This window comes from Primulina eburnea, chromosome 11, assembly GCF_022965805.1.
Source record: "Primulina eburnea isolate SZY01 chromosome 11, ASM2296580v1, whole genome shotgun sequence".
NCBI lineage: Eukaryota > Viridiplantae > Streptophyta > Magnoliopsida > Lamiales > Gesneriaceae > Primulina > Primulina eburnea.
Window position 1 is genome coordinate 37,422,889 of NC_133111.1, and position 17,805 is coordinate 37,440,693.

A 17,805-nucleotide genomic window follows, 5' to 3' on the forward strand; every position below is an offset into this window, starting at 1 on the left:
TTTAGGCAACGTTTTTCATGAATTACAGAGTCCTAGAACATCACCTAAACACCACACACGATCATGAAGCAACCGGAAAAGAAACTTGCTGTCACATGTGGTCATGGGTTCGGTTCTATGGGTTTGTTGGCTGGGCTTGGGTTCGGTTGGGATCAGGGCTTAGCCAAGGTCGTGAGGGAGTCTAGGGAAGAGTCCTAGCCAAGCTAGGACTCGGGCCAAGGGCTGGGGAAGGAGTCCTAGCTTGCTAGGACTCCCACCCGAGAATTTAGGGAGGGTGGCGCAGGTTGTGCAGAAGCTGGTGCAGGAAGAAGTGGCTCGTCCAGGGGGTCTGGGCTGGGCTAGGTTACGTCCTTAGGGTTCTAGGAGGGTGCTTGAGGGGATGGTTCAAGGAGTGGCTCGATGGGTAGAAGCCTAGCATCAAAAACGTGAGAGTGAGGATCATGACAGCAAGTAGGCGAGAGGTTGCTGTCCAAATTCAGTGGGTCGCTGCTGGGTTTAGGGGCTTGGTCTGGTCTGGGTCTAGTCTGGGCGTGGTCCAGGGATGGTTAGGGTCAGGTGGGCTCGGTAGTGGCTCGGTTGGTAGAGTACTAGACTAGCTAGGAGTCCTAGTACAACTAGAACACAAGACACACACACATGCAGAAACATGGGCCAAGTTACAGCAGGGTTTTTGCGAGTTTGGGCTAGGTTCCAGGGGCTGGGCTTGGTCAGGTAGGTTCCTAGATGGGTTGGCTCGGGTTTGGCTCAAGGTGGCTCGGGCGTGGCTCGGGTAAATTGGGAAATGGCTCGGTATGTTCGATAAAGGGTCAAAAACGAAAATTAAAGAACAAAAAAATGAACCAAGGGTCCACGGGGGTGGCTCACGACTTGAAAGGGTAGAATAAATCATAAAAAAGTTATGTTTAAAATTTGGGGTCAAAATAATGAGTTTTGGATTTATTCGGAATTTAATCGCCGCACGAAACACTAATTAGCGAGTTAATTGAAAAGTCTAGTTTTATGCTTCTTAAAATCATGAAAAATTAGATTTAAGCTTAAATAATTATTATAAGTCTAAGTTTTTAATTTGGGAATTTTATATGAAAGTTTGGCTTAATTCGAGATTAAAACACATCAATACGTCACATTTAAAGATTAATTTAAAAGTCATCGAATTAAGCTAAATAGAAATATGAGAAAATTTACGTAAGCTTAAATAATTATTTGGGACATGTTAGAGTCATGAAATCAAGAAAATAATCGAAAACGTAAAATGTCGAGGCCAGGGGTAAAACGGTCATTTTACACCTAGAAATTAGTAAAGGTCATGGCAGTGCCCGAAATGCTGTTTTTATGTTATTATGATGATTTTGAAATGTTTATGAATTTCTCATGATTAAATGCTGATTTTTAAATGTCTAAAGAATGTTCATGATTGAAGAAGACATTTAAAATACATGTTGCATGCTTGGTTTCAAAAAAAATGAAAATGTTGTGTTATGCACGTTTTAATAAGTGATGTGAATGAAATACGTTGAATGAAGTGAAGTGATTGTGACTAGTTCGTCAATAGTGGCGATATCGTGAGGGTGATGGTCCCAGTGGGAGCCCGACGATCGTGTTTCCATTATTGCGAACAAGAGGTTAAGAGGTTATGAGGTTTGAGGTTAGGATAGGAATGTCGTGAGGGGAAAGCCCATTGGGAGCCCCGACGATCGTATTTCTATTCGATTCATGTTAGGCCAGGGCCCAGTTGACCGGTGAGAGTGTTGCTGGTGTCCCCCGCCGCCCAGTACTGTGGTTATATTTCTGATGGATCCATCGAGAGGTCATGTCATGAGAGGAAAGTCACAATTAACGATCTGAATTCAACAGAGGATAAAGGAAAATGTTATGATTATGTTTAAAGGATTTATGTCATGTTGAGGAAAAGGAAAAAGTTAAGGTTTATGTTATGCATATCATGAAAATGTTTATGTTTAAAGTTTTATGCATCATGAAAATATTTATGAAAATGTTTATGTTCAAGTTTATGCATCTTCATGAAAATGATATTTTAAGTATAAGTATTTTTCACTGTTATGTGTTGACTGTATTACGTATTACTCGTTATCAAGATTATGATGTGTTGAGTCTTTAGACTCACTAGGTGTGATGGATGCAGGTGACATTGAGGGAGGACTTGACGGATGATCCAACTGGACTGAAGGTGCACATGACCCGAGGACCGACGCTAGTTTCCGCATATATGTTTATGATTTCTGTTAAAAGAGTGTACGACTTTTATTTATTGTTTGAGAGATTTTTGAGAGATTATAGTATGGGCTGCATTTCTCAAATATATAGTTGGTGGTTTTAATTTTAAAAAGGCTCTATAATATTTTATGAAATTTTGTGGTTCGGCCGAATGCTATGTGAGGTTTAAAAAAAAAAAATTCTAGTACTTTTAAAGCAATAAAAAGATCAGGACGTTTCAGTTGGTATCAGAGCCGTGGTTCCTGTAAAGGGTTGTGCCACCATCAGTGCCAGGAAGATCAGTCGTCAAGCCTCAACTTGTAAGTTTACATGCTTTATATGATTTATATGTTGTTACCTGCATGATTAAATGGACTACATGTTTACGTTCCATGTTTAATAGCATTATGAGGATATATGATTTATATGCTTTAATTTTTATATGTGATACGATCTGAAATGAAAAATTATTTTATTTTATTTTAAGCATGTTGGTTTGTGGTGGAATTGGATTATGTTGATCTTTTTGGGTTTTAGTATTGACGTTCTACTTTTTGGGCTATAAGTTAATCGAGAATTTTATGAATGTTTTTGGGATATGTAGATTTTCTAAGAAAATATTATGATAAATGGTTACTAGACGAATTAATTTTTGGGAATTAAACGTAAGGAATAATGATTCGAGGATTTACAACGACTTTGGGAATAAAAAAAAAGATAAATTGGGATTTTAAGATGATGAAAAGTAAGATTGGTTATAGAAATTTATCTTTGGGTAGATAAGTTTAAGTTTATTGAAATTATGTCATGGGAAAACTGTAGAAGAAAATTAAGAATACCGAGAATTTATGGGTTAACTGTAAGATTTTTGTAAGTAAGGACCAATTAAGATAATTTCGAGGAAATTAAGAATTTATTTTGCGAATATTAAGGAATTTGGGGATTTGTTTAGCAATAAGTGCGAATTGAATGGGTTATATGGTAAGAATTTTGATGATTTAGACTTTTAAGAATATTTGGAACATAAGGATATCTTGGGTTATAATGTTATAAGGAATTTGAATCAAGGATTTTTAAGGATGAATCGATATTAGGCTTGAAAAATTTAAGTGTTAGCGGATGCGTTTGGGATTTTAAGATTTAAATTTGATAAGTTGATGAACATTTTGGGTATAAATTAAGAAAAGTAATATACGATATGTATGGTTATTAATATTTTAATATTGGGAATCGTAAGAAAAATTGAAATTCGATGTTATAATGGTAATAGCACTAAGTATTTGGGTCCTTTTAAGTGCGATTTGAAAATAAGGATTTAAGAAGGAAAAGTTAATTGGGATAAAGAGACGTAAGGACATTCTAGAGTTTAAGTTTTATCAGAGTAAGCGCAGCGGAAAGCATGGATTTTTGGGATACTAGAACTAAGTCTAAAGCTTTGGGTTATTAAGGATAAGCGAATTTCGAGGACGAAATTCAATTTAAGGGGGGAAGATTGTAACGCCCCGAAAATTTTAAAGTCCACGCAAACCACATGCATGCAATTATTAAATTCTTTTGTATTTTAATTAATTGGTTTAATTGCATTAATTAATTATGTGGTGCATAATTGCATGTTTAAATTATATTTTCTACATGGGTGCATTAAAATGTATTTTTAAGGAATATTCAAGTGACGATCGAGGAACGGGGACCGAGGGCTGAAAAATGTAAAATGATTTTATTAAATGATTATTTTTAATTATTTAAAATGAGGTCGATGTTTTTAAGTAGATTTCGAAAGAATAGGGGTTGTGAGGTGATTTTATACGCCGGAACGTAATTTTTATCGGTATTGGATTTTCAAATAAAATACGAACTTTTTGGCAACCCGGCTAATAAATTCACACATTTAATTAAAGAAAAACTTTGGTATTATTTTATTTAAATCCTAATTAGACTAATGGGCTTAATTTATTGGCTTAATGGGCCTAAGCCTAGTTAGTAAGTTAATTAGCTAATTTTATTGTTATAAAACACCTAAACCTACCCCATGCACTCTTATAAAACTCACGGCAACTCCAATTTAAAAATTCAGAAACACCCCACCCCCTCACGGCACAGTACAGACACAAATTTCAGAAAGTTTCAAAGGGATTTTGGTGGGTTCAAGAGAGTTTAAGCCTTGGTTTCGATCCGTTCTTCGTCGTCAACGATTATTCGCGCGTAAACAACGCAAAGGCACGCCATACATCTCCTTTTCTCATCCATCATATCATATTAATGTTTGAATTATTACATGCATGAAGAACATGAAGGATTTTTTTTCAGAATTTTCGTAACCTCATGCTTATGGGTTCTAAAGTGGTGTTTTCAATCTCCAAAATCATGTTTATTATGTGTTTAAGGGGCTGCCATGATTAGGACATGTTTAGGCAACGTTTTTCATGAATTACAGAGTCCTAGAACATCACCTAAACACCACACACGATCATGAAGCAACCGGAAAAGAAACTTGCTGTCACATGTGGTCATGGGTTCGGTTCTATGGGTTTGTTGGCTGGGCTTGGGTTCGGTTGGGATCAGGGCTTAGCCAAGGTCGTGAGGGAGTCTAGGGAAGAGTCCTAGCCAAGCTAGGACTCGGGCCAAGGGCTGGGGAAGGAGTCCTAGCTTGCTAGGACTCCCACCCGAGAATTTAGGGAGGGTGGCGCAGGTTGTGCAGAAGCTGGTGCAGGAAGAAGTGGCTCGTCCAGGGGGTCTGGGCTGGGCTAGGTTACGTCCTTAGGGTTCTAGGAGGGTGCTTGAGGGGATGGTTCAAGGAGTGGCTCGATGGGTAGAAGCCTAGCATCAAAAACGTGAGAGTGAGGATCATGACAGCAAGTAGGCGAGAGGTTGCTGTCCAAATTCAGTGGGTCGCTGCTGGGTTTAGGGTCTTGGTCTGGTCTGGGTCTAGTCTGGGCGTGGTCCAGGGATGGTTAGGGTCAGGTGGGCTCGGTAGTGGCTCGGTTGGTAGAGTACTAGACTAGCTAGGAGTCCTAGTACAACTAGAACACAAGACACACACACATGCAGAAACATGGGCCAAGTTACAGCAGGGTTTTTGCGAGTTTGGGCTAGGTTCCAGGGGCTGGGCTTGGTCAGGTAGGTTCCTAGATGGGTTGGCTCGGGTTTGGCTCAAGGTGGCTCGGGCGTGGCTCGGGTAAATTGGGAAATGGCTCGGTATGTTCGATAAAGGGTCAAAAACGAAAATTAAAGAACAAAAAAATGAACCAAGGGTCCACGGGGGTGGCTCACGACTTGAAAGGGTAGAATAAATCATAAAAAAGTTATGTTTAAAATTTGGGGTCAAAATAATGAGTTTTGGATTTATTCGGAATTTAATCGCCGCACGAAACACTAATTAGCGAGTTAATTGAAAAGTCTAGTTTTATGCTTCTTAAAATCATGAAAAATTAGATTTAAGCTTAAATAATTATTATAAGTCTAAGTTTTTAATTTGGGAATTTTATATGAAAGTTTGGCTTAATTCGAGATTAAAACACATCAATACGTCACATTTAAAGATTAATTTAAAAGTCATCGAATTAAGCTAAATAGAAATATGAGAAAATTTACGTAAGCTTAAATAATTATTTGGGACATGTTAGAGTCATGAAATCAAGAAAATAATCGAAAACGTAAAATGTCGAGGCCAGGGGTAAAACGGTCATTTTACACCTAGAAATTAGTAAAGGTCATGGCAGTGCCCGAAATGCTGTTTTTATGTTATTATGATGATTTTGAAATGTTTATGAATTTCTCATGATTAAATGCTGATTTTTAAATGTCTAAAGAATGTTCATGATTGAAGAAGACATTTAAAATACATGTTGCATGCTTGGTTTCAAAAAAAATGAAAATGTTGTGTTATGCACGTTTTAATAAGTGATGTGAATGAAATACGTTGAATGAAGTGAAGTGATTGTGACTAGTTCGTCAATAGTGGCGATATCGTGAGGGTGATGGTCCCAGTGGGAGCCCGACGATCGTGTTTCCATTATTGCGAACAAGAGGTTAAGAGGTTATGAGGTTTGAGGTTAGGATAGGAATGTCGTGAGGGGAAAGCCCATTGGGAGCCCCGACGATCGTATTTCTATTCGATTCATGTTAGGCCAGGGCCCAGTTGACCGGTGAGAGTGTTGCTGGTGTCCCCCGCCGCCCAGTACTGTGGTTATATTTCTGATGGATCCATCGAGAGGTCATGTCATGAGAGGAAAGTCACAATTAACGATCTGAATTCAACAGAGGATAAAGGAAAATGTTATGATTATGTTTAAAGGATTTATGTCATGTTGAGGAAAAGGAAAAAGTTAAGGTTTATGTTATGCATATCATGAAAATGTTTATGTTTAAAGTTTTATGCATCATGAAAATATTTATGAAAATGTTTATGTTCAAGTTTATGCATCTTCATGAAAATGATATTTTAAGTATAAGTATTTTTCACTGTTATGTGTTGACTGTATTACGTATTACTCGTTATCAAGATTATGATGTGTTGAGTCTTTAGACTCACTAGGTGTGATGGATGCAGGTGACATTGAGGGAGGACTTGACGGATGATCCAACTGGACTGAAGGTGCACATGACCCGAGGACCGACGCTAGTTTCCGCATATATGTTTATGATTTCTGTTAAAAGAGTGTACGACTTTTATTTATTGTTTGAGAGATTTTTGAGAGATTATAGTATGGGCTGCATTTCTCAAATATATAGTTGGTGGTTTTAATTTTAAAAAGGCTCTATAATATTTTATGAAATTTTGTGGTTCGGCCGAATGCTATGTGAGGTTTAAAAAAAAAAAATTCTAGTACTTTTAAAGCAATAAAAAGATCAGGACGTTTCAGGATAACTCCGGTGAGATATAAATATCCCAGTATAAACAATGTATTAAATGCAATCATATAAAACATATATAAAAGCATAAACAAACATCAAAACATGTATCTAGTTTGACTACATGAATCAATGACTCGTGATCTAATCTTATCTTATCTCAAATCTAGGGATCTCAATCTAATTTAGACTTTGGTATGCTGTATCGAGTGTCTACGATAGACGTCGATCTACATCTAAAGCTCATCGATACACCGTAAGTCTAGAGTCTTATCGGTTCTGAGAAAGACTCGGCGGTTCTGCCCTAGCTAGGCTGATCTGCCCTAGACTCGGACTCTGACTCTGCTCTAAGTCAATAGATTAACATATCAATCTGATACTCTGCAAATATCAATGCAATAAAATAAAGTATGTGATTTAGGGAAACTCAAGTCAAACCTAACTCGAGTTGTGCAATCCCGAATCAACATTTATTTATACCTTTCTTGCTGTCGATCTGATACAATCAAAGTCTTGATTCAAAGTCTGTCACTGTTCAATCTGGCAATGACAATACCAATATTCTGTATCAATATTCTAATCAAATCACAATATCTCTGTTTTATCAAATTCTGACAGTATAACAGTACAATCTTGCGATACTGATAATACTATATCAGTCTATGTCAATTCCAAACCTTTACAATCAACCACCGTACAAATCTGATATCACTTCTCAGTCAATTCAACTCTGAAATTCATAACAATTCCATATTCAGTCCGTTTCTTAATCTGGCTTCGATTCTACGTTGTCTAACATGTCAAGAACAACATATATGACGTGTATTCAATTCTAACAACATCATAATTTCAAAACATGTCAAAACGTAATAAAACTTACGTCCTGTAGTAGCCTGCGTTGATAGGAACATAGTACCGAAGTCGGATTTAAAATCTAACAGACGGATTGATCGTAAATCGAATTCTAAAAATTCAAAAGCTATTTTCCTTCCTCGGCTTCGTTTCTTTCTTCTGATGAAAGTTGCTTGTATATATATATATATATCAACGTACATACAACAAGCCAAATGTCAATTCTTCCTTCTGCATGTCTCGCGCATATGCGCGACATTACCGGCGCATATGCGCGAGACCTACTGGTCTCGGCCTTGGCAGCTCGCGCATATGCGCGACTTATTTCCGCGCATATGCGCGATGTCTTCTGGACATCACTTGCATAGGCTCGCGCATATGCGCGACATCTTTCACGCATATGCGCGAGGTCTTCTGCCTGTTGCGCGCATTCAGTCGCGCATGTGCGCCAACCCCTCTGGACCTCTCGCGCATGTGCGCGCGTATACTCGCGCATGTGCGTCGATGCTACTGTCCTCGCACTTCGATTTTCACACGTGATCTCCTTTCGTGTCTCGGTTAGCCCTTTCATAATCACATTAAATTAGTACTCAATAATGGTTAATTAACCATGATTAATTCTCGGGCATTACAAATAGTGTACAACCATAATTGCTGACTAATCCACTCGATAAATGATAATCACTTAGAAAGTTTGATGGGATTTGTTCGGCGTCTCATCCAATGTGCACTCATCTTTATGAATGGACTTATCCATGTCCTTATTAATAAAATGTGTCGTTTACATCACAAATGCTAGTTTTGAGCTTGAACGACCTTTATCCTTGTTTTAGGTGGTTGAATCGACTAGGATCGATTTTAAAATATATAGTACACCTAACGGAATTCATGATCTACGTTGCGCATTAAACCTCATGGTACTATAATATTTTCCATGATTTTATTTATACAGTTTGCATGTCTATACAAATAAAGTGAATGTCGTATAAATTTAATACATAAAAATTTGGTAGTGTATAAAACATATACTGATATTGTTTAAAATTTAGATATTAAGGATCTAAATATAAACCCGACTTTGGTTCTCATGAACAGTAGAAGCAAAATTAGAACTAAAATATTTTATTGGTTTCAGTTCCAAAATCAACTCTTATAATATATAAATTTTAAGGCATAATTGTTAAAAAAATTAGCTTCAATGTCTCATATGTTGTACAACTATTTTATTTGTTACTAAAAATGGATATAATAGGACTTTAAAAAAATTTATATATCAAACAAATTTTTAAATTCAATAAAAAAAATTTGGTAGTACGTGATCTTTGATTTATAATTTTCAGTTTTTATATATGTTTTTTTATTATTTATTAAATTTTAAGAAAATAAAAAAATCAATAATAAGAAAATAAAAAATTTCACATTCAAGTAAGTGATATAATTATTGCATATAATTAATTTGACTATGCAATAAATCTAAAACAACAAATGATTTCAAATGTTTAATACTACGGCCTATTTGATATAAAAACATGGATAATCGAAAACAAATAATTTGAAATCTCCAACGTATGAAAAGAGATATTATGAATAATTAAAAGACAAATGAATTATTTTTTACTGTAAAAACAATATATGACATAATCCGTAATAAATATAATTATAATGAGCATTGATCAACATTTGTTAAAATATTAAAGCTTTTATATATGATATTTTAATATCTTTATTTAATTATTTTGAAATCAAACTAACTAATTCTACAAATAAAAAAATATCATTTTTATGAAAGTTTATTTCTTTGTTTTGTTTCAAATTTTAATAGTGAAAATCATATCAATAATTTAAAATTTGTATTTAATAATTATCGCATGACTTTATTTGATATTAACATAAAACCTTAGCAGAATGTGTATTTCATTACATATGATGATTTATTCATTATTTTAAAACTTTAGTCATCAATCTAAGTCTACGAAAGATATATTTTGATATATAATTAATTATTCGTGATATAGAATTCTAAAAACAAAAGATAAAAAAATTATATGTTAAATATTCTTTAAATTAAATATCATGGGTTATATTTTAATATCATTATTATTATTTTTTTAATTTGATATTGTTTTGATGAGTTAGTCACGATGATTTTAATTGAAATTATTTATTCTTAGTGTGCTTCACTTATGTAAATTATGATTTACGCATTGATAAAATTCATAATTTGGTTGTCTTTTAAGTTATTATGCCTTATATATGGTGCTTGAATATATTTTTTTAAAAAAATTTGTTTTAGTTCATTTTGTTCTATATATTATGTTCATTATCAATTAATTTATTACATAAAATCAACAGCTTGAATTTAATTTGACAACAATTTTGAAAGTAAGTTATATAAGTTCTTAATTATTTTATTCAGCTAATCTGACAAGATATTAAACCCATATAAATAAATAAAAATGATTCAAATTGTTTTTTTTAGAAAATTAAATTTCTTAATTTTTATTTACGTGTATCACACCTAAAAATCGAGTCGAAATCCGGTCAATTGACACCTCCATCTCAATTTCATTGTCACAATATATAATATATCCTTAGCTTGAGTTCAAACATTAGTGATAATGTTAGCAATTAATCCCAATCAACTAAAACAAAAAATATCTAGAATAGAGAATCCATGTGTTACCAAGAAATTTGCTAAAGAAGGCCACACCAAAAGTTCGATGGGTAAAAATGCATGGAGCATTCCATTTTTTATCAAGATTTTATATATGGGTTAATGCCACTTGTACTCACTGATAGAGATGTCTGAATGACACCATTGTTTGTTCAACAGTTAATTAAAGGGGAATGGAATTTGAAATTGACAACTTGACTCTCTTTACAACTTTGCTCACAAATGTATTAAAATAATTTGAGGGAAAGAGCATTTGGTCTCACTTTTTTGGATGGATCAAACTCTTCAATCGAGCCAACTAAAGACAATCTACTGTTTTTCATCTCATTTTTCTTATACATATATAGTTATTCTTTACTATAAGTAGAAGATCGAGTCGTTTATCACTTGTGATATCCTATTCCACATGAATAAAAACGGATGTTTAAAATAGTTTATAATGACTTGTAACGAACTTGTATGACAACTAGAGTTAATCATTTTCGTAAAGTAAAGAAGGATATGAAATGGTTTTTATAGGATATAGACACATTGTGCATTCACGCAGGAGGAGGGAGCTGAGCCCGGAGCGAGACATTGTGTTTTTTTATAATAAAAAAAAATTGTTATATTTGGATTAGTTTGAGAAAATTAGTGTTCCACATCTAGCAATCAAATTGACAAAATCTGGCAAGAATTATTGAGGTAGTCATATATAGCTGCCTAATCACTAAATGAATCGAGAGAATGTAACACCATAAGGAATTTATGCGAGTAATTATGAATATGTGAGGCATAACAAGCATTAATAGAATCTTAGTTTTAAAAATAAAATGTATTTTATGTTTTAATCATCATTAGATTTAGCGAAAAAATAAAAAAAAAATAAAATAAAGAACACGAAAAACGCTAGAGTTCTGATGTAGTTCGATCGATGTATCATACCTCGCCTAAAGATCAAACAAATCTACTGATAACCAAGTATTACAATCATACGAGTCTCTATGATAAACACAATTAATAGATCTTGTTTGGTGAACTAATTGAACTCTTTTCGAAATTGCGGATTGTTTTCTCCCACGAATCATACCTTCCTCTTTGGAGGAATAGTTTACAATGTTCAAATGAATGTGTACTTGATGATCAATAATATTCAATACTATATCTCCACCAGTTCTCGTGTAATAAGCTTGATTCTTGTCAAAGAACATATGCACTAAATGAACATATCAATTCGACCATCTATAGTTTGCAAGTATAACAAAATGTAAACGAGTAATCTACGTTCATCTTCCCTACAATGAATGTATTTGATACTCACCTCTCTAATGAAAGTATGTAAGTGTCAAAAGCATAAAATACAAGAGAACTGAATGCGAGTAACCCTAAATCGACCCATCACACGCAACAACAAAAGCGTTAAAAGACAACAGATAGGCCATTTAAAACTGTTGTAAATTAATTGGCACTGTTGTTAAAATGCCAAGCACAAAAGAAGATACTACCTATCCCACAAGCAACCAGCTAATAAAAGAAACCTTCAAATCAAGAAAAGAAAATGCAATTAACATTTATGTGCATATATGTTAACTATCCACATGTAATTTCTACAACTTCATAAAAATAATAATGTATATGTAAAGTAAAGTAAATTCCACTTGACTAGAATCAAATGTTCAATAAAAAAAGAACGATTTAAATAAATCCCACAAACTAGAGATTACACCCGGCCAAGTGTTCCGTTGTAGATAGATCTACGCATATTATACTGGAAAATTAAGAAACGTTAATCAAGGAGATGGTGTGAGAAAATTGTATTGACTTTTGTTTATAACATAAGATTTTCCATTCATCATCTACTATTCAAATTTGTGATAGATGTGGGCATGGAATTGACTCATTTCGACACAAACTCGAATTCGATTTTTGTTGGTTTCAATTTCGTTTAATATATGAAATGATTTGATTTTGAACTGATGTTTAATTATCTTTTAAAAATTTAATTTTAAAGAAAAATAATGTTGCATTTTCTAAGACCGTCGAAGGGGAAATCACAATTTTAGCATGTAAGTTAGTTTGTCATAGATTTTAGTGTCAAAGTTTGGTTCTCTCATTTAATAACTTGGATTGTTTTATTGTTTTGATTTCTTTTTCACATGAAGCAATTAAATCTACTGAATTGTTGGGTGCAATAATTGTCCTTGCTTGGTAGAGTGATTGAACCGTGGTATTTCAGCTGCTGTGCGGTTTTAAAGATTTGAGTTACACCATTACCACCAGCTATAGCTTTTGGTAAAGCGATAAGCACTCGGCCTACAATTGGTATCAGAGTCAAGGTCACGGGTTCGATTCTCATTGATTGCAAGGAGTGCAATTATTGGGAGGGAGATTGTTGGGTACAATAATTGTCCTTGCTTGGTAGAGTGATCGAACTGTAGTGCTTGAACTGCTGTGCGGTTTAAAATATTTGAGTTGCACTATTACCATCAGCTATAGCTTCTGGTAAAGCGGTAAACACTCGGTCCTACATGAATATTGTTTATTTGACACGTAACTCATTTGGCAATGGCAAAGTTAATATTATTAGTATTTTTTGAGTTGAGAACAAACCTTATATTATACACATTAAAATTCACCCAAGTAAAAATAAAGAGAAACATTTTTTTCTTTTCATTTTGAAATATTTAATTGGTGAACTTTTGCTTTATTTTTGCTTAGATATGGATTTTAATTTGTGTAACATATGATTTATTCTTGCTACATAAGTCACGTCGGAAAACATCAACGTCAAATAAGAAATATCCAGTGAGTTTAGTAGCTTTCGAAGAAAAAACAACCAGAACAAAAAAAGAATTTATTGGATCCAAACCACACTTTAACATATTGCAATGCTAAAATTCAAAACATGTCAATTTACATGACTAAAATTGTAAGTTTATCATTATCAGATTAATTAAATTTAATGACTAAAATTTATATCAAAAATATAAAAAGTTTTTCCATTACAAAAATAAAAATGGTGTGTGAAAAATGTAAATCCAACTGTTTGAATTACATAAAATAAGTTTTTATGTGTGTGTATGAGACTTCAAAACTTAATATGAATCATGACTTAGATTTTGGCTCAAAGGTCTATAATGCATGTAAAACTTGAAGTTTCTACATTTTGATATCGGACTCAAGCAGGTGGTAGTATTTTTTTAAGAAAAATTTTCAAAAGTTTAAAGTCATAAATTATTTAATTTTTAAAAAACTTTTTTGAACGGGACCTTTTAATTTCCTTCCATTTTCACTCCTACAAAACAGAAGCATTATATTTTCCTTTTCTTTTGAACATATAAGGTTAATGTTAGTGCAAATCAATTAACTAATTTTCCTATAATAAACAATATTCTTTTTTTTTTTTTTTAGTTTTTTGTTTTTAGGGTGGCTAAGTGCATGCCACCTTATTGATTTGTAAATGTGTCACCATTAAACCCTTTCTCTTGATAGCTATTCTATGAGCCACGTTTTGTGCACCAAAAGTTAGAAAATTCTACTATATATATGAGTGATTCAATAGGGTTTTTTCAAAAATCTTTCGTGTCTTTCTTCCCCCCTACCCCCCCCCCCCCCCCCCCCCCCCCCCCAACACTCTTCTAGGTTTGAATACTTGAGAGAGTTGGGTCATGGGGGCTTATGCCATTCACCATCCACTTGTGTTTGCATTTGGAATTTTAGGTAATCATATTCACACACACACACACACGTGTGTGTGTTATATGATTGATTGCATTATATATATATATATATATATATATATATATATATATATATATATATATATATATATATTTATATAATTACTTCTTAGTTATCCTTGAAGTTTACATAGTGTTCGACTTACCATTTTCATTCAAATAACATGATGTTAAGTTGTTTGCTAATAATTTTGCAGGCAACTTAGTAGCTTTCATGGTGTATCTTGCCCCATTGTAAGTGTATATCTAGCCTTTCAATACATACATACATATAAAATATATACGTGTGTGTGTCTGCGCGCGCGCGCGCGTATGAGCTAGTAATTAATGTAAAATAAAATCTTGGTCTCAGGCCAACATTTTATGGGATCTTCAAGAAGAAATCAACAGAAGGGTTTCAATCAGTGCCATACGTGGTTTCTTTACTTAGCTCCATTATATGGATATATTATGGAATTACGAAATCAAACATAATTCTTCTCATTACAATCAACTCGTTTGGCTGTCTCGTAGAAGCCATTTGCATTGCCATTTTCATAACTTATGCTCCCAAAAAAGCAAAGGTACGTAATAATATTTCTCCCAATAGATATTAAGTCATTAATTAACAACACACATTTTGTGGGATCGATCGGTTAGTTTTTTATATATTATTTTGAACGCGTTTTAATATGCAGATCATAACCCTTAAACTTCTCGTGCTTCTTAACCTCGTCGGATTTGGATGCGTTGTTATCCTGACCCAGTTTCTGGTAAAAGGATCGGAACGTGTTCGAATTATCGGATGGGTAGCTGTTGCATTATCTGCAAGTGTCTACATTGCACCCTTAAGCGTCATGGTATATATATATTTGCTGTGTTGCTCACCAATCATGCATGCTAAATTTAGTGATGAGTTGTGTGACACTCAACTATTAGATATGATGAAACATATCAAAATTGTACATTCAATAGGTGAGTGTCACCTCGAAAGTAGGCACGATTGATGGATATAAGGCACGATTGTGTGTGTGTGTGTGTTTTTTTTTTTATATATAAAAGGAAGATTTGTTTATTATTTTATTAATTACTGCATGTGCACAGAAGCAAGTAGTTCGAACAAAAAGTGTGGAGTTTCTACCGATTACATTGTCATTGGCCTTATTGTTGAATGCTGTGATGTGGTTTTCCTATGGTTTACTCCTCAGAGACTTCTATATCACGGTAACTTAATTATTTCTTTGAGAACTATTTTTTTATTATTATTAATTAATTGGGAAGATCCATTTTAATTAGTTAAAATTCTTTTTAATTAATTTTTTTAAAAAAAAAAAATCAAGGGTCGAACCTGAACAGGAACCAACAGTTATAAAAACTGATCGATCGATCACACTAAATGAGTCCATTTAAATTATTAAATTAGTTGTCATATTTTAAAATTTTCTTTTACCATATATTATTTATACTTGTAGGTTCCAAATATATTGGGGTTCATTTTTGGAGTGCTTCAAGTGATATTATATGTGGTATACAAGAACTACACCCCGAAAGGTCAAGAAGAGACATTACCGACTACAGTCAAGTCCATAGCAACAGCAACTTCGGAGATTCACCCGGTTTCTTCCGACGAATCTGATCCGGCGGTGGAGATTACAATCCGATAGGAGATTGAGGTTTCCAAGTTCGAGCACGAAGAAATTAGGGTTCATGTTATTCCAAACAATCACCTTATTTTGAGTTATTAGGCGTTTTTTTGACATGTATGTTTATCATGAATTTTATGGCACGTATGTATCTATCAACATGGTAAAATTCTATAGAAATTTTAAATAAAAAAAATTTAATTCTACGTACAAAATGAAAGGTCTCAACAATGTGATTTCCTTATTACAGAATTTCAATTGAAAAAAAAAATTGTGTTCTAATTTCTAAATGGCGTCGCCTAGCCTAGGACCGTCTAGTCGTCAGGAGGTCGCTCACCATACCAATTTTTAGAAAGATGAATTTTTGGGCACTGTAAACAAAATCGTCCACCTAAGCTGCCACCTAATGTAATATATATTTTATTTTTATATATTTTTAAAATTTATTTTTCGACATATTTTTCAATTAATTTGTATAAAATAAAGAAGATGAATATGCTATTGATTTTGAGTTTGAATTAGATAAGAGAAATTATTAGAAAAACATGGATATGAACAAGAAGAATTAGATATTTAGGTAAAAATAAAAATAAAAAACACATAAGTGTCGCCTAGACGGTGGGGTCAGAAATTGGGAGGGCCATGGTAGGGTTATAAACAAACTGAATCGAATTAATAAAAATTTAAGACTCGAATTCGGCTCAAATTATGTATATTAGAATTCGAAGCTCGAAATTTTTTAATTTTTTGACTCGAGTTCAGCTCGGAAGTAAGCTCGAGTTCGGCTCGAAATCTTCGAGCTTATTCGCGAGCTATTCGAACTATTGATCGGATAGTAAGTTTTGAAAGCTTAAAACATCTGAAAGTTCGAAATGTATATATATTTAATATATATAATTATATAATATTAATAAAATATCAAGGCACGCGAGCGTCTCACAAACTGTCGAACAAAATAATTTTGGTTCTAGTTCGATTCGAAAAATTTCGAACTTGTTCGAGTTCGGCTCGAGTTCGATAAATTCAAATATAAAGCAAATATTTATCAAGATGACTCAAAAAGTTCAAGAGCAAGCTTGATTCGTTTACCTCCCTAAGCCATGTGTTCACTACTTACTAGTGCAATTGGGGTGGGGCAGCAAGAATGAAGGGGTGGTTATGCAGTCCATTTTATTTGTATAGGTACTTTTATTATATAGAAAAATGGTTAGATTTTAGAAATTTAAAATTAAATTTAAATATTTATGATTTACAACAAATAAAAAGGTAATCAAATTTAAAAATTTAAATTAAATGTGTAAAAAAGCAAACTTTGAACTAATAAAATAAAAATCGTAAAACTTATCATAGTTTGAATTTAAAAACGTATCAATCCTAAAAATTAAAAACAAATATATAGCATAGTTGGGATACACATAAAACAGACCCACAGCCTCAAACTTTGTCTCTATAAGATATTTTTCAGATTTCACAACTAGCAAAACAATCTATGGAAAAAGAACATTTATGTGGAATTGCATTGAAGAAATTAATATTCGTCATTTTGCCATAAGTTCCTTTGCGTAAAACATAGTCCATGAAATAGGGATTTTCTGCACATCTTTGTATCTTAAGGTGATTAACATCTTCCTACAACTTCTAAGTCTATTGCCACATGTTATGGATAATAAACTCTTTTTCGCAGGTCGAGACGGTCTCACGGATAAAAGAAAGATCAATTATATCATATTTACAATAATAAATAATACTTTTGACATAAAATTAATGTTTTTTTAACACAAATAGAAAACTCGTCTAACAAAATTGACTCTTAAAACTGTCTTACACAAATTTATGTGAACTCTTTTTCCTGTTGGTTGAAATTCAGAATTAC